Source organism: Erpetoichthys calabaricus, chromosome 7 (assembly GCF_900747795.2).
Source record: "Erpetoichthys calabaricus chromosome 7, fErpCal1.3, whole genome shotgun sequence".
NCBI lineage: Eukaryota > Metazoa > Chordata > Cladistia > Polypteriformes > Polypteridae > Erpetoichthys > Erpetoichthys calabaricus.
The window spans coordinates 158,065,661-158,092,425 of NC_041400.2; positions in this window are offsets into that span (position 1 = coordinate 158,065,661).

Here is a 26,765-nt window from a genome sequence, read left to right on the forward strand (position 1 = left end):
ATAATACAAATGAGAATCAAGTCATGACAGCTGTGTGCCTGAAACAAACACTGAACTTATTTCTAAGAAAGTCCTTTATGCGCATAATGCATCAGGTGCTGTGTTCCTGGGCATAAAAGCATAACCCCCGAGTTTTAATTAACAATAATACATTTTATGAAGGAATTGCTGAAAGCGACGATGATAACATCATGCTGTACACCAAGAAACCATATCTGAGGCTCATCAAAGCCTTCTGCAGGGAGAAAAATAAACAAACACAATCACACACACACACTCACATGCAAACACTCATTTACACACACACACCATTTTTGCCATTGACTTCAGGTGTGAGTCATCAGATTTCATACACTCTTGCAGATGAAAACGTCCTCTGCAACCACAGCTGTCTCCTTTATTGTAAAGTAATCTTAGTCAGATGAAGAGACTATAGAGGTGCATGTTTTGCAGCAGCACCAGTACACATCTGCTCCATTAATACTATGGCGACATAACAAATAAGAATGCATCTCCAGTCAAAAAGGACCCTCATCTATCTATTGATGCCAAAAGTCCATTTGTATTCCTAATTAAACCACTATATAATAAAACAACTGCAACTGTGAAGACCTTGGTGTGGTCAGACCACAGAAATTGCTGCAGTTCTTGGTAAAGAGCTGAACCACCGCACACGTGGTGTGATGCTCGCTCCTCCAGGTTGTCTTTAGCAGAGTCGACGAGTTGTTTTAGATTCCAGTAAGTTGTGCACTAGTAGTGTCAAGCAGATGTCGGACAGCTTCTTAGCTTACAGATCTCCAGTAAACATTCACACCAGAGTGATCTCATACCAGCACCGTGGACTCCATAAATCTTATCTATTGCTGCTCTACATATTATGTGCTTTACATGTTGGATCTTCTGATTTATTTCAATTCAGTTTTTACTGAGATATCAAATGCCAATAAATATATTAAAGTAAATGATCCTGGATCAAAAATGTAACAAAAAAAGCTGTGTAAGACTGCAGATGACGCTAAGCTAGATGTGTTGGCAGATAAGTTAGCAGGGTTTGAATTTCACCAGGTGATTGTCAGTATTCCACCTGCTTTTTGTTTTTTTAACCTGCAAAATTTAACTTTAGAATAAAGTGGGGAAATCCTGCCTGGCTTTCAAGGCAAAACAAGGCTTACATCACTGCCAATTTTATGCCATTATAGAATTAGTTAAGAAATAAAAATTCATCCTCTGATTGTGATGAATATGGCTAAAATTGTCTGTCCAACCTTTAGTTTTCCATTATTAGGGTTGCTGGGAGTGAAATCCTTAATTAGCTGCACTGGGAACAAAACTAAATCCAACCTCAGAGAGGGCGCCAACCTCACAAATATCCACACATTTGTCTACACATCATTCCAAATTAAAATCTATTTAGTTAGTGTTTCATAACTTCCACACTGGCCATTGGTTCAGCTCATAATGTTTGGAGAGAAATTTCTTCAGTCACACAAGATGCAGAGTGTTAATGGAAGCTCGTAATCTCAGAGACATGCCATTACCTGGGATACCTCATAGCTGAAAACAGATCAGTGAAGAGTGATTCACTGCTTGGTTTAAATTTTCATTTAGTTCAGTTGTGTTTCACCCTGCAGATATCTGAAAGAACTAAACTTGTCAATAAACATCATGTGGACAAGTCATGGACTTCTTTCATTAGACAGAAACATTTTTTTCACAACAGTTGTGTTTGTGCACTACCACATTTTCCATAATTATGTGCAAAACACCAATTATCAAGCAACCAGAAGCCTGCTTAAAAATACAGTACCCAACATGGTACAAAAAGGACACTTTCAAATAGGCAGGTGTACAAAAGAAAGCAAACTCTGCTGAAGCCACATATTGATGTGCTTCAATTTTATGACAGTAGATGGAACAGATGAGTTTTATTTCACTGTGTGATGTTGTGTTTTTACTCTCCAGTAGACAGCATTTGAACATCAAAGTTAGCGTGAATCCTTATCCACATCACGCTCAAAAAGTGACCACATTACAAGGACACATCACCTGCATGAATCACTTTCGTGGTGTAAAAAGTCGTGGGTTTGCTCACTGGTCTTACATTGCACTGCTGTTCATTTCTTGCCACCTCTGTATGGAGTTTGAAAGATCCGATGACCAATGAATTTACACTTTTTTCATTTTTCTTCAACTGCTGCCCAATCATGTGTGGCCCTTAGCCTGATGGGCTGGCTCTGATTGGCTGGTATTTGTGCTGTGTTTTTCCACTCAGACTGTGCTATGTTTGTACCTATGTGAGCATTTATTTTTACCTTTTAATTGTTTTTAATGTTCCATGTTAACCCTTGATTCATTACGCTGTGAACGAGATTTTCTAATTACTGATAGCAGGCTCTTAACATGGCAACCTTAGCACGCACAATTTCACCCATAATGCACATTATTTCCCATGTCAGATCACATTCACACTTCGCATAAGATATTAATACACACATGAAAAAACAAACATAAATAGCCTATATATATTAAATACAAAATTCACCTTATCTTTGAAGAGGGTGGGAGCCTGCACTGCACTGATACAGTGTGTTGCCACATTCACCACACGACAAAGCACCTCAGGATCCCAAATTAGGACCCAAGCGCAGCTGTGCAACGGAGTGACACCTCAGCACCACATTAGTTCAAATGGAGTGGGACAGTGTGATTTTTTTTTTTTTTATAATTACAGTGGGTGAAGTGCCAATCCTGCCACCTACCCCTGAATTTTCCTTTGTAAGTTGGAGGTCCTGCTTGCAGGACTGGATGCTGGTTAACGTCATACCCAGGATGGAGCAATTGCAGGTTAAGGGCCATGCTCAAGGGCCCAATGGAGTGGAATCACTTCTGGCATTTACAGGATTCAAACCAGCAACCTTCTGATTGCCAGCTGTCACACATGTGTGAGTAGGTGGAAGCTGTAGGGACCAAGTGAGGGTTACTCCATGCCAGGCCAGGGGGTGGAGAGGTGTGCTAAACCTTCTGTTGTCTCTGCAGACCAAACACGGGAAAACCTGCCTGATTCAACCTTGAAGACATCACTTCCGGTTCCGCTGCCCAGAAGCATGTTACTTCTGGTTCTGTGATATCACTTCCGCTCCTGGCCTTTACAGCTGCCATATTCTTAATAATAACTCAGTTCAGTTTGGAACTCGACCAGTGCACATGAATGTTATTCTTCAAATACCCTCTTGCAGCCAGGGACAATATGTGGGTGGCTGCCCCAAACCTTTTTCTCGTTTTGAGGCTGGTTATTTTCACATGGCACAGATCCCTACCCTCAGAAGCACCACTCCACCTAGAAACAAGACTGCAAAATGACAGTGTAATGACTTTATGATCATAAAAATAAAAATAACACATACAAAAATTAAAGAAATCCAAAAAGAGTGGTAAACAAATGACTGGGCCCTAATACTTACGCTCTGACAATGTGCTAGAAGCTAACTATACTGGAGTGTCAAGTAATGGCAGCATTGAAACAAGGTAAGGAGAACATCGGGTAAGCGGATTTGTGTTTTCTATTATTGAAAATAAAGGTACATATTTTTTACATATTCTTGTTTATAATGGTCCTAGAAAGTGGCATTTGTTGCCTGTTGGTCAGAAACACAAGTAGGAATTCATTGTATTCTGTATACACAATAATAAGACTACAACTACTTTGGCTGTGCATCCCTACTCCAAAATGCCTGGGACCAGAAGTATTACCATTTTAGAATATTTGCATCTTCCTAAAGCGCCTGCCATCAATTCATCCAGGCTGTATACTTTAAACCAACAGAGTTTTGGAGAGACAGCAAAATTAACTCAGCAAAAGACTTGATGCTGTGCGAAAATAAAAAGTTAAAATAGTTATTATTCATTCAGGATCTCAGTAGCACAACATAACTAAAGCTTAATGATTAATTTGTACATTGTAATGAGAAGAGACTGAGAGGCACACACGTGGACCACTACAGCTAGTGGTTCCACACGTTTTAAGAGTGCTTCTGTCTCCTATAATATCTTTCTGTCATTTTGGCTATTACACAGACCTTGTCCACGCTTCTACTGTTATCATTAGGCACATTTACTGACTCTGTTGTTGTGAGTACTGAAATCTGCATCTCCTGTAGCTCTTTGTTACCAACTCCCTTAATGGCAGACCTTTTCACCTCATTTTGATGTAGTGTGACACTTTGATTACTTTGAGTGCATATCTTACAATAATAATATTTTCACAAACAGCTTCAGATTCTTTCAACCTTACATCAACTCCAACACTTTCACTGTAAGTGAACAGCAGGGTTTCAGTTTCAGATTCTGGAGCATACTGTACTTTAGAATTTCAGATTAGGAATGCTCATCCTGTATTACTACTACTGCACAGGCAATGCAAAGACCCAAAGCAATGGTGTCACATGCTGATCAGGAGTGGATCTCACAAGCCCGGAGCTGAGCTCTCAGTGTGTCACAATGGATTTGTACAAAATATTTCATAACCATAGAAATTTGTGATGAAATGCTAATCATTCGGCTTTGTTGCTTTAGAATTCTTGGGTAATTCCACTATGATGTGTGCATCTGCTTTGTTTTGTTTTTTTTCCTCTCATAGCATAAAGGTGGGGTAGGCATGAGCACTTCAGAGGGTGAAAATGCCTTTTAATACTGGAGGCTCTTGATCTGCACATGTTGTAAATATTTGAGGTTAAACATCATCTCAACCAGCTATTGTTTTCCACATTTGTAATGGAGTTGTGCAGATTATGTCCAATGAATTAAAGCAGACACCTGATTGACGTAGAGGCATTATGGGAGGCTTTGAGTCTTCTCATTTCACTTACATGACGTTGCAGGCCCCTTCTTGTGAATCTTGATCCCAACTTGTCCTTGTGTCGCCTCTTCTCACATTCAAGTGAACGTTACTACCGATTCCTTCCTTTTACAACACTGCTGGACTGAAGGGGTTCTTCTTTATCAGGCCTTTTAAAGTGTTTTCTGTTTTATCAATGGTGTCTTTCTCTGTTGGTCAGATACTGCTGTCGGTGTTCAGACCTCAAGCAAAGTTTCAGTTTCTTTCTTGAAAAGCTCTGTCACAGTGGCTTTGAGAAACTGTGGATGGCCTCTAATATTCTGGTGAATGTATGGTTGACACCAGACAACTTTACACCCCAACCACATCGTCTTTCTCATCCTTAAATGTGTTTTAGTTCCTGAAAGCTGGCTAATGAAGTTTTTGTGCTTAAGTATATGATCCAAAAGGTTGAGCAGGATCTCATGCAGACATCTTTAAAATCAGGGGTCCCCAACTCTGGTCCTAAAGGGTCCCAGTGGCTACAGGCTTTCCTTCTAACACTTTTCTTAATTAGTGACCTGTTTTTTTGCTGCTAGTTAACTTCTTTTGAAATAATTTTATTTGACTTGCTCTTGAAGACTCAGACTTCCTAATTTTTTCTTTTTCCTTAATTAGCAGACCAAACAATAATGGAATACAAAATCCAGCAAAACATGACCAGCAAAACATGACCAATGTTGACGATCATACAATATCTGAAAATAAAGAAAGGTGAAGGCCTCAGAATTGTTGATCTGCTCAGGTCCCCAAAATATTTTAACTGTGCTCTTAGAAAAGAGAAAATCAGCAATTTCGGAAATGTCTGCTATTACACAATAAGAGCACCAACAAGCCATGGTATTAAAGAATAAGTTTAACTAACAACAGGACTCAGTGCCTAATTAAGCAACTGGTTGGAGTGAAATTGGTTGGAGTTTGAGGCCCTGACTTAGTTGGTCTTCTGTTGGCTCACTCACTTCACGTTTCATTTCTGTTTGGATGTCATTTAAGGAAAGAAATGAAGCAGTTCAGAGAACATCTCTTAAAAAACAAGTCAATTAAAATTAATTCAAAAGAAGTTAATTAGCAAAAACCGTGCACTAATTAAGAAAAGGGACTTTAAAGGAAAAACACATACAACTGACAAAAAACACAAACAGAAATACTTGAGTGAGTGACAAAATTTCAAATTTCACATTCTTCTTACTGATTATTTGTTTCAATTCAAAACAACACAACTTCATGTTAAAATGTGTTTTGCAATGACTATCAACAAAGACTACGTCATTAGGAAAAGCGGGGATTGATCTAGTGCAGGAATGTTTTACTCAAGGGCAACTGTATAAACGTGTTCAAGAATGAGCGGCCCCAGTGACCTCATCATATTATTATTACTTATCTGACACCTTTATCCAAGGTGACTTGCAACATTTGACATACAGCTGGTTACATTTCTTTTGTTTTTTCAATCAGAGCTCAGGCGAGTGAAGTGAAGCACTTGTGGTCACACGGTGTCAGTGATGGGATTCAAATCCACAGGTTCAGAGTCTTAACACTGGTCGAAGTTCACCAAATCACCTTTTTGTCACATGTTGAAAGTTCTTAATTTTTTTCCATAACTGGATTGTAATTCCTTGCACTCAGTCAAATTTCTAGGTAGTTCACATTATGTTTAATTGAAGTACCTATGATGCAATAATACTGGCAGCACTTCACAGCAAAACAATTCACCTCCACACATTTAAACTTAAACCACAGGCTTCTGAATCCATCATTTGTTCCATTGTGCTTTCTTTCTCTCGGTAAAGTGGCATATTGAAGACACTAAGGCTGGATTAGGCTGAGGTAGTGTGGCAGGTACACATGTGATGGACCCAGCTAACTAATGGATAACAAAATTTGTTATTAGTGTTATCAATATCATTAATTAGTTGCTGCAGTTTAAATGTGAAATTTGACAAGCTGTCTGTAGCTTCTGTGAAAGAGCGACTGTAAAGAATATGGATATACACTACTAGGCATCTGTCATCTCCACTTGCGACATTCAATGGGAGCTCGCAGGGTCGCTACCCCAGTCCTTTCACAGGCACTTTGGAAGACAAATCAAAATAATGAAATAAGTGCACAGTTCTCTTCATTCAAAGAGAGTTTTAATCACCAAGACAGAGAACGGTGAAAGAGACACACCACAATGATTTAAACAATGAACCTTTTCCTCAGTCATACACACAAGCTTACAGAAGGACGCACATCCAGAGCACACAGCAAAGCACAAAACAAAAGACTTGGCTGGACTTTTAATGTTGGCTTAAATTTGCACATAAAAGCAGCCATTGAAGTAAGGACCATAATGTAATTCTCTGTGGATGCTTGCCAGCACTTCAGATTCTCACTCTTTATGTCACTTTTAGGTAGCGGGACTTCTTCTTCTGTGACTTTAGTAGGCTGGCCATTTTTATAGGCTCCTGGGTACCCACCTAGACCTGATGAAGTGCCAGTTCATACTGTTGGTGACTCATCACTCATGCCATTCCCACTAATTTCAATATCATCATCACTACCAGGGTCAGCAGTCCAACAGAGGGAATGGCTCACTGGGTACATTTCTTGTCTAGTGTTGAGTTGTGGATTCTGCAGCTGTACTCAGTAAGCTTAGAAGGGAACAAAGACTGGAAAGGATTTCTTAAACTTAAGAATGCTCTTTTATTCTAAAAAATACTTAAATATTCCAAATATTTCTAACACAAGCTAAGGTACTTTTTTATGTGTGCATAAATTAAAGCCATATATGTATTCAAGTACGAACCACACGCCGTGGCGCAACGTTAGGGGCATCGCCTCTGGCGCTGACGTCCGAGGTTCGATTCCCGAGAGGGAGTGCAGTGGAGTGTGTATGCCTGATGAGCCCAGAATGAGGGCGATACACGTGTCACGTACTCTTTGGGGCAGCACAGTGGCGCAGTGGTAGCGCTGCTGCCTCGCAGTACAGAGACCTGGGTTCGCTTCCCGGGTCCATCCTGCGTGGAGTTTGCATGTTCTCCCCGTGTCTGCATGGGTTTCCTCTGGGCGCTCCGGTTTCCTCCCACAGTCCAAAGACATGCAGGTTAGGTGGATTGGTGATTCTAAATTGGCCCTAGTGTGTGCTTGGTGTGTGGGTGTGTTTGTGTGTGTCCTGCGGTGGGTTGGCACCCTGCCCGGGATTGGTTCCCTGCCTTGTGCCCTGTGTTGGCTGGGATTGGCTCCAGCGGACCCCCGTGACCCTGTGTTCGGATTCAGCGGGTTGGAAAATGGATGGATGGATGTATTCAAATAGAAAAAAATACTTATATTACTGCATACCAGTTTAAACCATAAATCACAATGAAATTTTAATTATTGATTGCATTTATTTCTCAGTGCAGGCTGTAACCCGCAGGCCTTGAATCACTATAAATGAGATGTGAAGATAGGTTGTCGTAATGAATCCACAATGTGATAATTAAAACAATCCTAATGTCACTAGAGCACACCCTACTGCATTGTTTTCCAATGTGATCTCTGTAATCTTCAGCACAAGAGGACTTTCTAACCTTCAGAAAATGACTATTAGCCTGGGATCCAAGCCAAGTATGGATCTCTTCTGTCAGCTTTTAGTTGCCAGCTAAAGCGGACCTCTTAAAGCATCATTAGTGGGTCAACATAACTGATGGGTGACTGTTGTTAAGCGTACTATTTCTGCTGCCCAAACTCACAATACTCTCTAGGAGCTACGTTGTGCGTACAGTCATGATTTTGTTCTATCAAATATTCATGGATTTAGACCTATAAAATAAGCTTGATGACACCAGTTGATGAAAATGTAAACAGGTTGAGGATGACACCCAGCTGGCAGAATCTTTTTTTTCTGAGGGTATAAAAAAGCGGGGAACTAGAAAGAGAAAAAGACCCCCATTGAAGCACAGTTGATGAGCACCATAGTGATATCGTGGATGCACTTTCACCCACTGCATCTGTGCATTCATTTGTGTTGATCCAATTTCTGTGATGGGACATCTGTTGACTTCCAGGGGACCATCCAGGCTTGGACTCAGTGCTGCCTGAAAGTCTGAATTGGAATATGTGGATTCAGAGAAGGGGTGGACACATTTGTTTGGCTAAAAGTGGAAAAGGACAGATGAGAAAAATCTCTCCTTTGATTCTCAGGGACCTTGCGAGCTTATTGAGCCTGTAAATGTGTGTCTGTTTTCTTTTTTGTCTTTTTTTTTTCTTTTTTGATTTAAAGAGAACATGCCGTAGAGCTGAGCATAAATGGAGGAAGACTAAACTAACTATCCACTATGAAATATTAAAAGTTAAAATAACAGAATACAATAACACAGTCCATCTTGAGAGGCGCTGCTATTTCTCTAAGATTATAAATAACAATGCTAGTAATCCCAGAGTCTTATTCTCGACGATTGATCGTCTGTTAAACCCAGGTTACTCAAAGGAATGCCTCCTAAGTACTTCCAGTAAAACCTGTGAGGCTATTGCTGTATTTTTCAACCAAAAAATTAATGATATTAGAAATAACATAGTATATCTCCCCAACACTAAAGATCCTCCTAAACCCCAGTATTCCGTTATAAACAAATTAAACTCTTTCACTAGGATAGATTTACCTGATTTACATAAAATAATTTCTCAACTGAAATCCTCCACCTGTGCCCTTGACCCAATACCAACAAATTTTTTCAAAGAAGTATCGGGCGTGCTAATTGATAATGTTCTTGACATAGTAAATTCGTCATTAGATACGGGGGCCTTCCCAGACTGTCTTAAGACTGCTGTAGTTAAACCCCTACTTAAGAAAAATAATCTCGACCCCTCGGCTCTTGAAAATTTTAGACCCATCTCCAACCTGCCTTTCTTAAGTAAAATTCTAGAGAAGGCAGTCATTATGCAGTTAAATGAGCACCTCAATAAACATGCTATTCTTGATAAGTTTCAGTCAGGTTTTAGAACAAATCACAGCACAGAAACTGCACTCGTTAAAGTAGTAAATGACTTGCGGGTAAATGCAGACAGAGGCCATTTATCTGTTCTCATCCTCTTAGATCTGAGTGCCGCTTTTGACACCATTGATCATAATATTCTTAGAAATCGCCTTAGTCAATGGGTGGGCCTCTCTGGCAGTGTCTTAAATTGGTTTGAATCCTACCTGGCAGGGAGAAAATTCTTTGTTAGTTGTGGTAATTACAACTCAAAGACACATGATATCCTATATGGTGTTCCACAAGGCTCTATCCTGGGTCCACTGCTTTTCTCAATCTACATGCTTCCATTAGGTCAGATTATCTCAGGGCACAACGTGAGCTACCACAGCTATGCTGATGACACACAGCTGTATTTATCAATAGCACCTGATGACCCCGACTCTCTTGATTCACTAACACAATGTCTAACTTGTATCTCAGAATGGATGAATAGTAACTTTCTCAAGTTAAATAAAGAGAAAACTGAAATCTTAGTGATTGGCAATAATGGATACAATGAGGCTATTAGAAATAAACTGGATACATTAGGATTAAAAGTCAAGACGGAGGTAAAAAGCTTAGGGGTAACCATTGACTGTAATCTGAATTTTAAATCGCATATTAATCAGATCACTAGGCCAGCATTTTTTCACTTAAGAAACATAGCAAAAGTTAGACCTCTTATATCATTGAAAGATGCTGAGAAATTAGTTCACGCGTTTGTTTTCAGTCGACTAGATTACTGTAACGCACTCCTCTCAGGACTACCCAAAAAAGACATAAATCGTTTGCAACTAGTGCAGAATGCAGCTGCTAGAATCCTAACCAGGAAAAGAAAATCCGAGCACATTTCTCCAGGTTTGATGTCACTACACTGGTTACCTGTGTCATTCAGAATTGACTTTAAAATACTGCTTATGGTTTATAAAGCATTAAATAACCTCACACCATCTTATATATCAGAATGTCTGACATCTTATATTCCAAATCATAACCTCAGATCCTCAACTGAGTGTCTCCTTAGAATTCCAAGAGCAAAACTTAAAAGAAGTGGTGAGGCGGCCTTCTGCTGTTATGCACCTAAAATCTGGAATAGCCTGCCAGTAGGAATTCACCAGGCTGATACAGTGGAGCATTTTAAAAAACTGCTAAAAACACATTATTTTAACATGGCCTTCTCATAACTTCACTGTAATTTAATCCTGATACTCTGTATATCCAATTCATTATAATAACTATTCATGGTGGCTCTAAAATCTGTACTAACCCCTACTCTCTCTTCTGTTTCCTTTTCTGGTGTCCTTTTGGTGGTGGCGCAACTATTCACAGCACCGTGATGTTCCAACAATGATGGATGGATTAAAAGCCAGAAGTCTGTATGACCATCAGCATCAAGTGACTCTGTGAGAACCCTAACTACAAAGAGGACTATTTCATTTATGTTAGGTAGAATGCCCAGGCGGGACTGGGTGGTCTCGTGGCCTGGAACCCCTGCAGATTTTATTTTTTTCTCCAGCCGTCTGGAGTTTTTTTTTTGTTTTTTCTGTCCACCCTGGCCATCGGACCTTACTCCTTTTCTATGTTAACTAATGTTGTCTTATTTTAATTTCTTATTTTGTCTTTTATTTTTCTTGTCTTCGTTATGTAAAGCACTTTGAGCTACTTTTTGTATGAAAATGTGCTATATAAATAAATGTTGTTGTTGTTGTTGTCTTTTCACTCCTTTATTAGGAGAGACCTCGGCTCGTCTCCTCTTAGCACTTTATTCCTATTCTCAATGCACTCTGTTAGTTGTGGCTGTGAGTCATGAACTTGGCAGTTTTCAATGGCATTTGCCCGTCTTGGCTGTCATTTTGATCTCTATAAGATGTAGACTCAGCCAAATAAATGGAGGCCTGTCCATATGTCAGTAGTTGGAAAGTGTGAAGTGCTGAAGGCAGCAAGCAAAAAGCCACATTCGCTGACAACTGGGCCTCAGTGGTAAAAAAAAGTGCAAAGAACATTTTATGATGAGAGCAGACTGCAGCATCAGATGTGGCAGAGCAGACAGGGGACAAGCGAAAGGCTTTTTGTCAGGTCTATGCGTTTGATCGATCTGAACAATTTTATCTTTCAGTTACCAACATGTAGTATTTTCCTTCTTTTTTTTTTTACTCGATGTAGGCTGCACTACTATTTCAAAACCAACAAGTGTGATGTCATTTTCCATTTTGTGGCCAAGGAGAGATTTATACCAGCTCCAGAGATCTTAGCCCTGTAATACTTTATATGGATGCAAACTTCAGTTTCTTCTCAAAGCTAAAAGAGAAGCAGGTTAGACTGATTCTCATCTCAAGGTTATGTAATTCCACTACAGTAAATTAGTGGGATATCCACAATGGTTTTAGGCCCTTGTGCCCAATGCAGGAGGGTTATACCCTGGCACACCCCAGTTCTACAACAGAAAACATGAATCCAGGAAATGAAGTGACCAGCGTATCCTGCAGGGTAGCAGCAAGTACAGCGTGAAGCCATGTTGTTGCTTTTCTCCACTCACAGGCATTTGTGCCTTTGGTAACAAAAAGGAGAGTCCTTAAAAGGACCAGCAGAATGTGAAGATTTTAAGGGCAATACAAAACAACAGTTGAGAAAACAAGACTGAATTCCGTAGCAAAAAGGACAAAAGTGCCTAACCCAAAACAATGTCAAATAGGCAAAAGTAGATGTCAGAACCATCAGTAACAGCAGTCAAAGAATGAAATCACCTCCTGTTTGTATTTTAATTCAAAAATTCTTATGGCAGAACTTACTATATACAATATGGCTGTAACTATGAAAAATAACCTAAAAATGGCAACTATATTGAAGAGAAATAAAAAACAAAATGACATCTGAAAGTGCAATCAGAATAATATTAATAATTCAGAACCATCAAGTCATATTTAGAATGCACAAAAATATCGAAAGCAAAGTTCTGAATAGACAAGTTGATAAATGTGAGGGTGGAGTGGTGGCTCTGAGGCTAAGGATCTGCGCTGGTATCCTGAAGGTTGCCAGTTCGAATCCCTGTCACTGCCAAAAGAGATCCTACTCTGCTGGGCCCTTGAGCAAGACCCTTAACCTGTAATTGCTCCAGGGGCGCTGTACAATGGCTGACCCTGTGCTCTGACCCCAAGGGGTATGTGAAAACTAACAAATTCCTAATACAAGAAATTGTATAAGGCGAAATAAAGAACAAAAAAAAAAAAAAAAAAAAAGATATTGCAAACATGCAGTTACAGATGTCATGATACCAGACTTTTTGTATAAAACACCAGTGCCAGTAAAACTTTACTAATACTCAATATGTTTCGATGCCACAGTAAAAACAGAAATCCCATTCAATGTTTTTTTTATTGAGGTGAACAATATAGTGCCTGTTTGTAATACAATATGAAATATATAAACACTAACAGTAACAACAGCTTTACAATATTAGAATATCCATGAAGAAGTTACCCAGCTATCACTTTAATAAACTAGCATTGGCGTTCAAAAATATCAAAATAAAATGCAAGGCTTGGAATTTAGTGTGTAGCAGAGATGGGAATCCCCCCAGTGTAACAACAATATAATCATGGGGAGACTTCAGCGTAGGGTTTATAAACAGTCATGAAGTACCTGCTTTATCTCAGCAGATGCACAGTCTAAATGTATTCTCTGTCCAATAACTGAAAGCTACTGCTAAAAATCCACACTAAATATAAAAATTCTTACATTATTATACAGTATATGTACTGTTGAATTGACAAATAATAATTAAGCTTATTTCAATTTAAAGCTGTTTTTTTTCCCAAACTCTGTTAGATTTGTAACATTTGCATCATTAGCAGGATAACAATAAAGAGTAATATTTAACAGATTATATGAGTGGCAAAACTTTATTTCTAATCCCCGTGTTCAGATCCATAATTAGAAAATTACTTGTGCTGTCGTTACCTGTACTCAAAACATTGATGACTGTGAGACAGCATTACATTCTTCAGGGTACCATTCAAATACAGTATATGATGCGTGCTTTCACTTACGGGTTATACGAATGACTAGTAATTTGTCTTCAAAAGCCAAATGAATTACATAAAATCAATGTTTGCGGATTTGTATTCATCAATAATGTATTCCCTTTCGCTCGTCTACTAACTGTTTTCTGCAAATGTGTGTCTCTGTTAACACTGTACATGTCATATTAACAGGGAGATGTGCCTTGTCCTTCGAAGCACTAAACCACTAAATGCAGTTTATTTTGGTATTAACACATGGAGCAATCAGAGATGTAGATACCTCAAAGAGCCATTTCGTTTGACTCCTGTCCAGATGTTCACTCGCTGCAGCGCTGCCACTGCTCTGTGCATAGCCGTGTATGCTCCAGTATGAAAATGGACAGATGCCTGGACTGATGGACATCTGCAGAAGTTCTCGTTACAACAAGAGAATGAATACGAAGCCTCCGTTCATTTATTGAAATTATGTAGAACACTATTAAAAGGCGAATATTCTCTTTACCTTTTCACCTCCTCTTACAAATGCCTGACAATACAAATTAAATGATTACACTTCATCTAATCTGTAATATTATTTCGCTCTCAAAGCACATGTAAATCTGAGCTAATTCCATAATGGGATAAAAGTTGCAATAACGAGAGCCTGTGTGTGTGTGTGTGTGTGTGTTTTTAATAACAAGTACAACTGCTGTTCTCACACACTGGATTTCTCCTGTGCAAACACAAGGCATCTTCTGACATGACCGCTGCCGTTTTTCTTTTCAACAGGTGTTGATGTGGTTCTGCAGCGTCACCACTGTCAGCCATTTTTAGATGTCATTTTTACGCATATTTTATCCTGAAATTTGTCTACTTGCAGTCACGCATGAGTGCAGTACTGACTTCCTACTACTAATATTGTAGAAAAGCTGGGACCATTACGTTTTTCGATCTTTGGTATCAAATTAGTACCAAACTATTGCTTCTTGTGAGGTCCTTACTTACTTGTTAGCACACAAGACAGAACTTTTTTCCCCAAATACTGTATAAGAGTGATGAGTAAAGCCAGGATCAACTGCACCGTCAGCTCCAATGGCCAGTCTTACTAAAGGCAGTGACCTACATCATTATTTCTTAATTGATTATTTGAATAATCTGATCTCAGGGAATTCATTCCAGAAATGAATATATTGTAATAAATAAATATCTGGTATGACTGAGGATGGGCCCTGTACTGCCTGAAGATGAGTTCACTAACATCTCTGCGTTTTGATAATTACAAGTAGACGTGTTGAATAAGTTGTGCATGCAGTGTGGCTTGTTTCCCACAACCCTATAATGAAAAGGCAGATGACATGAGAATGTAAGATATTTTAGAAACTACAGAAGGCTATTGTGCTTCTTACCCTCATTTGGTTAGCTAATAGTTACGTTGTCCCATCCAACCATTTATGTTGAAGGCTATTGAATATTCAGCGTTGATTTATTCCATGTCTCCACACATTGTGAGCTCTTTTGTTCCACTGCAGGCTCAGAATTTGAAACGTGCTACCCAACAAGCCTGAAGTAACCGAGCACTCGGGTACGCGCTTGCTGCCGCAACTCTTAATCATATACCTTAATTCCTTACACTTTATTATCTTCACCGTCTTTTTACAAATGCGTTACTAACTCTGACAATTTAACCAATAGCGTGACATATATTGTCACATTGTCCCTGAAAACCTTGGATAAAGTAATCTCTCCACCTCTTTGGTGGTGGAATAGGGGCCATAGCAGAAAAACAGAGGGAAGAGTTTCATGAGTTAAGTATGGGGCAACAATTCTAAAATATTGAAGGGAATTTTTTAATGTGAATTACCTTCTTGTGGAAACAGCTTCCAAACTATCCGCGTCTTCATTCACACACACTCTAAGTTTTGTGTAAGCGCCATCCTGCAGTAACCAACACAGTGAACGAAGGACTCAAACTCGAAGACTCGAGAGATGAACTAATCAATTCTGTTTCCGGCTCAGACTGCCTTGGTTACCTAATTGGGCTGTCACGTGATGAACGAACGACTCAAACCCGAAAACTTGTCAGATAAGAGGCGAGGTGAGCGAATCATAGACTAAGACCCAGGTAAACAATGAATTAATATTTTCTGTTTCTTATAGCATTATAGTTTTGTCTTGTTTGTAGTGTGATCAACATTTGTGTAAGCAGTAGATGTGTTAGGGAGGTAACAGGTAACATTTTAATTATATTTTACTAAAATGAACGAAATGACTCGAAAAAGGATTCGTTCATTTTGCTGAACGAGACTCAAAGGTCCGAGCCTGTAAAATGATCCGAACTTCCCATCACTACAACACACTGTGTACACGTAGCTGCAACAGCCGCCACCTGTTATTGCTCCACCCACCCATCTCGAAGCTCATGCCTGATTGGCTAGGAGAGTAGGAGGATTGACGAGTATGCTTCCCGCTAATTTTCCTAACTTTATTAACACTTTCAGAGTTTCGCATACACAAGCAATGAAATCATGTCTGTCAGTAGTATGGACGGCTTTCTGTGAAGTCGCTGATTTAACTTTGCCAGAGTAGAATCGACTCTTCCGATTATGTTTGAATACAACATGTACAATTTGTAATGACAACTCCCAAAACATTAAGCTACTTACAGAGAGAAATTTAGCAGCAAATAGAGAACATCGCTAGCGTCTTTATAATTTAAATAGTTCTGCTTGGTATCAGCAATTCCGTTACCATATACTCCATCCATCCATCCTCTTCCGCTTATCCGAGATCGAGTCGCAGGGGCAGCAGCTTGAGCAGAGATGCCCAGACTTCCCTCTCCCCGGCCACTTCTACTAGCTGGAATCCCGAGGCGTTCCCAGGCCAGCCGAGAGACATAGTCCCTCCAGCGTGTCCTTGGTCTTTCCCGGGACCCCTCACCAGGGAGACGTCCAGGAGGCATCCTGATCAGATGCCCGAGCCACCTCATCTGACTCCTCTCGATGCGGAGGAGCAGCGGCTCTACTCTGAGCCCCTCCCCGATGACTGAGCTTCTCACCCTATCTTTAAGGGAAAGCCCAGACACCCTGCGGAGGAAACTCGTTTCAGCCGAATGTATTCGCGATCTCGTTCTTTCGGTCACTACCCACAGCTCATGACCATAGGTGAGGGTAGGAACGTAGATCGACTGGTAAATTGAGAGCTTGCCTTACAGCTCAGCTCCTTTTTCCCCACGACAGACCGATGCAGAGCTCGCATCACTTCAGACGCCACACCGATCCGCCTGTCGATCTCCCGCTCCATTCTTCCCTCACTTGTGAACAAGACCCCGAGATACTTGAACTCCTCCACTTGGGGCAGGATCTCGCTCCCAACCCTGAGAGGGCACTCCACCCTTTAAAATCAGCAGTACAGATGCTCATAAAGGAACCTTAATTCACAATTTTTGTTACAAGCCAAAGGAAAAAAAATCACGTAGTGGCAATGTGTTTGTTCCTTGGGGTCATTGGGTGTTTCAGGTCTCCCAAAATCAGACACTCACATCCAGGAGATCCAGCCGAGGTTGATCAGGCTGATCCAGCAGTATTTGCCCACGGATCACCCCTCTTCATCCACAGCTATCTTGAGGATCTCTCGGCTGCCTCTGACACTGATCTGATGGGTCCTCTCTTCAAAGGCCCCTTGATGCCAAGCTTGTGCAGCCCACCTCACCTGGAGGGCAGTGAATTCGCCAAACTTGTTTCCAGCATTCCTCCAATCATCCCTGGAACTGAGCTCTCTTCTGCTCAAATGCCTCCTCCATTCATGCGTCTCAGTCGACTATCAGTTCAGTCATTGCAAGCTGGTTTGAGGCCTCTGAAAAAAACACTGTTTCCAGTCACAAAGATGTTACTACAACGTGAGCCAGAAACTTGAGCTGCTTGCCCAAAGTTGACTTTCAACTGCCAATCCTGAGTGGCATTGAGGAAACTTACGAACACTCTATGCTGTGGCTTAGACTGCTTTCCTTCCTTCATAAAATCAGTCAGCTGCATGGATGAGCAGTGGTGCCTTCTGTTAGTGATGGCTATGGAGAAACTCTCTGCAATTGCCTTTAGTACCTGGTCATGCCACCAATGATAGCACCACTCCATCAGGGCTTTTGAACATCTACTAAGGATGAGGTCCAGTGTCCTTCTTCCAGGGCAGAGGATGGCAAGAAGGTTTCTCAAACGTACATCAAAGGTGGAGATTTGCTGAGCTGGGTAAGACATCATAGAAAGCCTGGATCTGAAATTTAATGCACCTGGGCCCAGCTCTCCAGATATCTGACCAAGCAAAGCTGTCCTTTTGCATTCTCCCATTTTATCCATTCCTGCTGATGTCCCACACCTGCCATCCTGCTGTCTCATTCTTCCTTTGCTGCGGCTTGCACTTCCTCTGGACAAGGTGTCACCTCTCATTGTCTATGCCTTGCTGTATTGTCATGTGGTAGACTACTTAACCCTATTCATCCCATTGCCCTGAGCCTCAGTCTCGAATCTGCCGTCTCCAATTCCCTTTCTGCCCCTGATTTCTTGTCTATACAGAATTCAATGCCTGCTAATGAGACTTTGGGGCCTCTGGAGTCCTTATACTGCAGTGCTTCTCTTGTGCCAGAGACCTTAAACTCTTTCATGACGCCATTCAATGGAAGTTGTAGCATTGTTACTCCTCCTGAACAAAACTCCTCAGGCTGTGTGTCAATCCAAGCCACCTTTGGATTCAGCTGTTTACTCTCCTCTCTATTGTCTCGACCAATGTCAAGATAGGTACATCATATACAAGCAAAGACCAAAGGATCTGTGGCAGGATGCCGTGCTGATAAATCCAGGCATTGAATATACCACGAAGTCCTGACTTATTCAGCTTGTTGAGTCAAGCTTCTTGATGGTTGCCTGAATGGCCGATACATCTTGTAACAAATGACATGCAATGGTTGGTGCCCCGGTTGAAAGGAACAGGGCAATGGAAAAAGTTCAAAGCACTTTTTTCCCCCGTCGGTTTATATGGCAGCATCCCTGGGCTTTGATACCCAGCTGGATTCCAACAGGGCATGCTAGGAATTGGAGTCCCGAAGTGCAGCCTTGTCGAGTTCTGTGGGGGTCCCCAGGGGGTGCTGCAGGGACTTATAATCCTTATTTTAGAGGACCTCTGGCTGACCATGTCCTAGCAGCCGAAGTACTCATAGGTCCAAGATAAAAGGTGCCACTCCACCTCACCCAGGTGAGTCGGGGAATGGTGGATGGACAAATCTCACCAGGGAGGAGTGGGGGAGAAAAGAGAGACAGAGAGAAGGAGGAGGAGTTGTTGGTGCTGTTCGGTGACAAATATTAAAGGAGTCTTGTTGAGATATTTGTGTTTAATAAATCCTTTATTTGTGTCATGGTGGTTGTGTCTGGGGTTTAGGGTGCTGCTACGCCCCCTACAGGTCACAATCTCTAAGGTTATAGCCACAAATCTTGCCAAGGCTCTTGACTATTTTCTCAGCTGATGGATGGAATTGCGATACCATCCAAGTAGACGCGGAACTTGTCAGTGACAGGTTGTTTCATTGTACTCCATTTATTGACACTTTATTCACCATATCACAAATATCTGATTTCTTTTAGAGGAAGTTTAAAGCTATTAAAAGGTGCTGATACCTCCGGGTTCTGTGCTGACAGCTTGTTCTCCATGCTGCTAGGAATCGCTCCAGGTCCTTGTGCCACTGTACTGAAGTAATCAGGTAAAAAAATGAATGAGGTTCAACAACTTTTGTTTTCTTTTTTTTTCACCAAGTAATATATGAAAGAAGCTTGAAGTTTGTTTTTTCTTTACAGAGATTCTAATGGCAGACTTAGAGAAAGGACATATTTCTCATTAAAAGTGAATGCCATTGCCAGGGTCGACGGCTTTGTTGCACTCTGAACATCCTGTCGGTGTGGTCAGTGTAATTTCCTCTTTTGATGTGTTGCCCTTTCAAGTGCTTGTCATGAACGTCTTGACAGTGCATTGCCTTCAGCCACATTGATTGTCAACGCATCGTGAAGCGGCTCTTGTGCCGGCAGATAAGTGCAGCTTGTTTAACTGCATCGGGCATCCTCTGGGATTTATCTGTGTTCACCGGTTCACTTAGTGGCCTTCATAATGAACTTGCTGGAATTAAATTGCCAGGATTTTTTTTTAGCCTATCAGTTCTAAGCCAAAGTGATCTGCTGCCTTTTCCACTTAAACCCAAACCGACACAGGATTAACAACCAGAGGCATCCTCAGTGTTAACACATGAACTCCCTGCGCAAATCCATTTCCTTAAATATGAAAGTGTGCCTTATGAATTATAGCTGATTTAATGAAAAAAAATATTGTATTTTTTTACAAAGATTTAAAACACAGCACTGCTTCTTTTTAATGGACAAATCATGGCTTCCTAGCTTTGCTGATTTTAATCTAGCGCTAGGTCGTGTGCAGTCAAATTTTTGCATGTCTAACTGCCATGAGGCCCTTGATAAACAAGACTGTAGTAAAATACTATAACTTCATTTTAATTAAGAGTAAGCACAAACAGCTTACTTCATGCACTCCATTCTCTTGCCCTGTATAGCTTAGGTGGGTTCAGTAATGGATGGCTGAATGGATTGCTGGATTTTCTCCACAGGAGTCTTACTGTAGAAACCATCGACAGACACCAGACAGGTCAATGCACTACTGCCATCTTCCTGACTAAGACTGAGCAAAAAGCTCATCAGACTTCTCAACTCTTCTCAGACTTTAAATTTGTTTGAGAATAATTTTCAAAATTTTGGGGTCCACCTTTGAAGCCCAAGAAGGTGAACCCTCCTCAGCATACGGGGTCTGATCAAAAAACTCAAGGACTAACATTCAGAAAGCAGTAGAATAGCAGGATATGACATGTAAGCATTTGTTCAGTATATTCAATAACATAATACTCATAAATCGGCCAGCTGCTGGTCTGCAGTCAGTCTGAATTATCACCACGTTGAACAGTCGTTGCTTTGGGTGTTTCATGACATTTTGAAAAGACTTCACTAAGTGTCATGGAGTTGTTACATAAAATGTTCATGCAGTTCAAAACATTTAAGCAACGTATACCAAATATGTGCTGTATGATTAGTATTTTTGTGAGAATTTATAATATGGGGCTACCTTACTTACCTTATAACCTTTTCCAGTAAAAGCTGGCATCTATGGTAGTCATCATCATACTCTCAAAATGGGATTCTTAACCTATCTGTCCTCTTATGACACAGCTCACAATGGTGCGTTAGACCAGGGATGCTGCCCATTTGTTCTCACCTTTCACCACCCTGAATCCTGTCACAGCACAGGCAGGACGGAAGAGCAATTGAAAATGAAAGCTTCCACCTACTAAACCACAACCAGTTTCGTTTTAAGTCTCATTCCGATCACGACCCACCACCCATAACGTCATCACCAAGACTACTGCTAGAAAGCAAAAGTGATGAGTGTAGTGCACTCCTAAGTTTTCACACCTGTAGTTTTACTGATATTATTTGTGCACCCTGCAAATCTTTTCCCACCAGCAGTTCACCACAGTGCTTGAAATGTATGAAGACAAAAATCCTAAGTGAACGAAACAGTAGAGCGTGTGTACACGGTCAATGATGGCTACACACTGACAACAGCTGAGGGGTGCAGCTGGGAAGAGGAGAGTGAGTCGCACCCATATACCCACAGTCAGTAGCTCCTCGACTGCTCGCTCGAATCTGCCCAGGTTAAAAGTATGACATCTGTGCGTTCGGTACGGTGTTCATGGCAAAGCTTTTATGAAGTATAAGAAAAGTGGTGTATTACACTTACAGATTCACCTTGGATAATGCGAAACCTTACTCTGTATATATATACTGTAAGGTTTCTAAACTCTTTTGGGACTCCCCCCAATGGGGTGACACGCCGAAGAGCATCCCGAACCACGATGGCTGCACCTGTGGAAGACTGCTTATCCATTGCCAGGGCAACCGCAAGCTCACAGTGCTGCAAATCCGAGCCGACCGTGGTTACGCTAAAAGCACTGTCATCGCTGGGTGATGCAAGGAACATTATAAATGCAGGGAATGGTATTTCTTGGCTACGACCCTGCCTGATTGCTGTGTCTGTGTATAGGACAGCGGTAGATCCTGCTGCAATAAATAAGCATGCCGTTCCTGTTTCAAGTTGAATAAAGCTGGTTTTGCTAAAGTACTGAGACTCAGCCTCGTGTTTTAGGGTGTAAGACAGTGACTCACACATCACAATATATACACACATATTGTGGAAGACTGGGGTGCGTTAGGCCGCCCTAACCACGACACAGACGGGCAGAGACACAAATTGCCACATAGCACGCGTTTATTTAGAGCCAGGAAAGCGTTTCTTAGTACTCCAAAGTACAGCACAGTTCATACAGCACCACAGCACAGTCCTTTCTTCAGCTGCCAATTCACAGTCTTTCCGCCTCCACTCCTCCCTCGCAAACTTCGTCCGTCTTCTTCCCAACTCTGGCTCCTCGAATGTAGTGAGGCGGCTCCTTTTATTATGGCCCTGGGAGTGCTGCAGGTGGCTCATTAATTGGACCTGGAATCACCCCCAGGTATGGTGAGAGCCCAATGTAGGGCTCTGCAGCTCCCCCTGGTGGCCCTCATGGAACCCAATAGGGCTGTGCCAAACTCAAAGTCCCAGCATGCCCTGTGGGAATCGATGGTGCCACAGCCACCCAGGAGAGCTGCCCTCCAGCATCCCAGGGAAGGTATTGTACTGCTGATGCTCTCTCCCCTGGGCCTTCCAAGCGGTTGGCGTCCCAGCCAGGTAATGGACATGGCTGCCCATCACAGTATATAAATTGTCACACATGTGCGCGTAGGAGGCAGCTAATGGGCTGGAAAGATGGTTTTTGCATGCCACACCAGAGGGTGGCAGAGATCACTAACTTTCTCTCTTTCCCCTGCAGACCACCCGAAGGAAACCCTGCCTGAACCTTACGATGTCACTTCTGGTTCCAGCTCTAATGACATTACTTCCTCCAACTCGCCTATATAAATGCCATCTTGCCTCCATTAATTCAGTTCCATTTTGAACTCAGTCTGTCAAGTATACAGGGTGGCCACCCCAAACCTTTAGCTTTTTTCTTTGTCTTCTTTCACAATATGTATATTGTGAGATCCCTGCAACCCTGAAGTGTGCTGTGTGCTAAAAGCTAAAACTGGCAGGAGTTGGTTGTCCACTGCCAGGTCAGCTACAAGTTTGCAGGCTCCCCATGTAACATGTCTGTTGCCCAATGGTTAATGCAGGGAACATTTAAAACCGTTGGCTGACTTGGCCTTGTGCTCACTTTCTGTCTTCACTCCGAGGGAGGCTCTCTGTTCTTTTAATCTGAGGAAGGGAGCTAATACAGGATAACGTTACAGTCACCTTTTGCTTGCTGTATTTGTGTATGCTGAAGTGACAGCTCCCAACTGAAAATGCTTTTGATTGTTCATGTCTTCACAACCATATATATATATTTGGCCATGAGATTTTTTCAAGTCACGTCCTCCTGTCAACCATATTCAGCCACACACGGTACTCTCACTTCTCATTCATGTGAATGGTTTTGACAGACACAGTTCTTGCTCTCTCAGCTCTTATAAATTTTAACGTTTTCCTCACTTTGTTCCCAATTAAACAAGATGTATTATGTTCAAATCTTAATGAAGAATTTCATCACAAAGGGTTATCAACAGAAAAAATGAGTACACGGGCAATCCTAGCACAGAGAAATGATGAAGTCAAACAGGTTAATGCCAAAAATGACGATCGGTTACACAGCCAATTGGTTAAATGCGTATCAATAGACTGCTGAAACAGTTGGTGGTGATCGTGCAGAAGATGAAAACATCAACTTACAATATCTCGAAGAATAACTACAACCGTTAACACCGTCTGGTCTTCCTACGCACGAATTTCTGTATAAAGAAGGATGTACCCAAGAAAGGTAATGTAGTATATCTTCAGGGGATAACATTAGACATCAAAGGAGATCTTGATATGCCATTCATATTAAAACGTTAACAGTTTCTGTTAGAATAGCTTTTGCAAAGACAATTAACAAATCTCAGAGACAAACATTTCAAAATGTCATTTAATTCACTCACGGGCAGTTATACGTTGCATTGTTACGATGAAAGTCCAAACACAGAATCAAAATTCAATGCAATATTGATGAAAAATTAATTCAAAAAATTGTTTTTACTGAAGTTTTACAGTAAAAGTGTAAGTTTAAAAAGTATTTGTGTGTTAATTTCAAAACCAAACAGAACAAAATCATATTACGCAATGAATAACTCTAAAGCAACATGAAACATAATTTACTTTCAAATTATTATATTTTACTATTTTTTAATATGGGTAATTATTCGCTGTAATGTAAAATAATTAGTTCTATTATGCATATGTAACAATTCCCATGAAAATCCATCCATCCATCCATTGTCTCCCGCTTATCCGAGGTCGGGTCGCGGGGGCAGCAGCTTGAGCAGAGATGCCCAGACTTCCCTCTCCCCGGCCACTTCTTCTAGCTCTTCCGGGAGAATCCCAAGGCGTTCCCAGGCCAGTCGAGAGACATGGTCCTTCCAGCGTGTCCTGGGTCTTCCCCGGGGCCTCCTCCCGGTTGGACGTGCCTGGAACACCTCACCAGGGAGGCGTCCAGGAGGCATCCTGATCAGATGCCCGAGCCACCTCATCTGACTCCTCTCGATGCGGAGGAGCAGCGGCTCTACTCTGAGCCCCTCCCGGATGACTGAGCTTCTCACCCTATCTTTAAGGGAAAGCCCAGACACCCTGCGGAGGAAACTCATTTCAGCCGCTTGTATTCGCGATCTCGTTCTTTCGGTCACTACCCATAGCTCATGACCATAGGTGAGGGTAGGAACATAGATCGACTGGTAAATTGAGAGCTTCGCCTTGCGGCTCAGCTCCTTTTTCACCACGACAGACCAATGCAACGCCCGCATTACTGCGGATGCCGCACCGATCCGCCTGTCGATCTCACGCTCCATTCTTCCCTCACTCGTGAACAAGACCCCGAGATACTTGAACTCCTCCACTTGGGGCAGGATCTCGCTACCAACCCTGAGAGGGCACTCCACCCTTTTCCGGTTGAGGACCATGGTCTCGGATTTGGAGGTGCTGATTCTCATCCCAGCCGCTTCACACTCGGCTGCGAACCGATCCAGAGAGAGCTGAAGATCACGGCCTGATGAAGCAAACAGGACAACATCATCTGCAAAAAGCAGTGACCCAATCCTGAGCCCACCAAACCGGACCCCCTCAACACCCTGGCTGCGCCTAGAAATTCTGTCCATGTAACAATTCCCATGAAAATAAAATTATTCATCTGCATCTCCATACGCGAGTGACAGAACCGCAAAGTTGCTAGTGCATAGCGCAGGTCCGGGGGTTGGTGAGCAAAGCGAGCAGGGGGCAAAGCCCCCGAATATATATATATATATATATATATATATATATATATATATATATATATATATATCCACCTTAATAAAATGACTGCGGTGGGTTGGCACCCTGCCCGGGATTGGTTCCTGCCTTGTGCCCTGTGTTGGCTGGGATTGGCTCCAGCAGACCCCCGTGACCCTGTGTTCGGATTCAGTGGGTTGGAAAATGGATGGATGGATTAATAAAATGAATAGTGTCTGTGTGTCCATTTGGTTGCTATGTCTCTTATTCCAACAGATGGTGCATCACAAACATTAACACTGCTTTCATGAATCCCATTCCAAATGGCATATAACAGAGCCATATGCATTGCATGTGTCATTCCAGCAGACAGCTCTTCACAAACATTTGTAGAAAGGCATTTTACTACTACAAATGTTTGTGATGCACCATCTGTTGAAATGACAAATTCAATTACATTACAAAATACATTCCAATACATGGTGAATGGCAATGTTCATGCTGAAGTCTATGTGGAATACTTAGATATCAACCCATCTTAGACAGGTAGCACAGCTAGTATACTGTATACACTGTATATATAGTGGTCATCCGAGAGAATGACAGGCTGATACTCCAATACATTTTTTGGGGCACCAACCTGGCTGTTCCTGTTTACTTAAAGGCTTTAACAAAAACAACACATGATGGCATTCAAAAAGGAACAAAACTGCTGCCATCGTAACAATGTGGCTGGGATGGTGTGAATGCCTTTGTCATGACTTTGGAGCTCTTCTCTTTTTTTTTTTTTTTTTTTTTTTTTTATATTTTTATTTTATTAATTTTCATTGTAATCATTCCATACAAACAGATCCATTTATAACCCAACAAATTTGAAAACAAATCAAACCCCACCCCTGAGAAGGAGAGCTTAGCTAAAGGAAAATTTCTTTAAGCTTTTTAATAAGGCAACATTAGACAAAAGAAGGGGAGAAGTAAATATCTATATAAATAAGAGATGGAGAAGGGAGTTAAATACAATAATAGTTAATTCTCTTATTCTAAAATAATATTGATTAAATCCTGCCAAGTTTTGAAAAAATTTTGTACAGATCCTCTAACTGAAAATTTGATTTTTTCCAATTTCAAATAATATAAAACATCGGTTTCCCACTGACTTATAAGAGGAGAATTAGGATTCTTCTAATTTAACAAAATAAGTCTGCGTGCCAAGAGTGTAGTGAATGCAATCACCGTTTGTTTGTCCTTCTCCAATTCAAGTCCATCTGGAAGGACACCAAACACAGCTGTTAGTGGGTTAGGAGGGATTGTGATACTAAGGCTGTCTGAGAGGCACTTAAAAATTTTGTCCAAAATGATGTTAGTTTGGTGCAGGCCCAGAACATGTGACCCAGTGAGGCAGGAGCTTGGTTGCAGCGCTCGCAGGTCGGATCCTGGCCTGGAAACATTTTG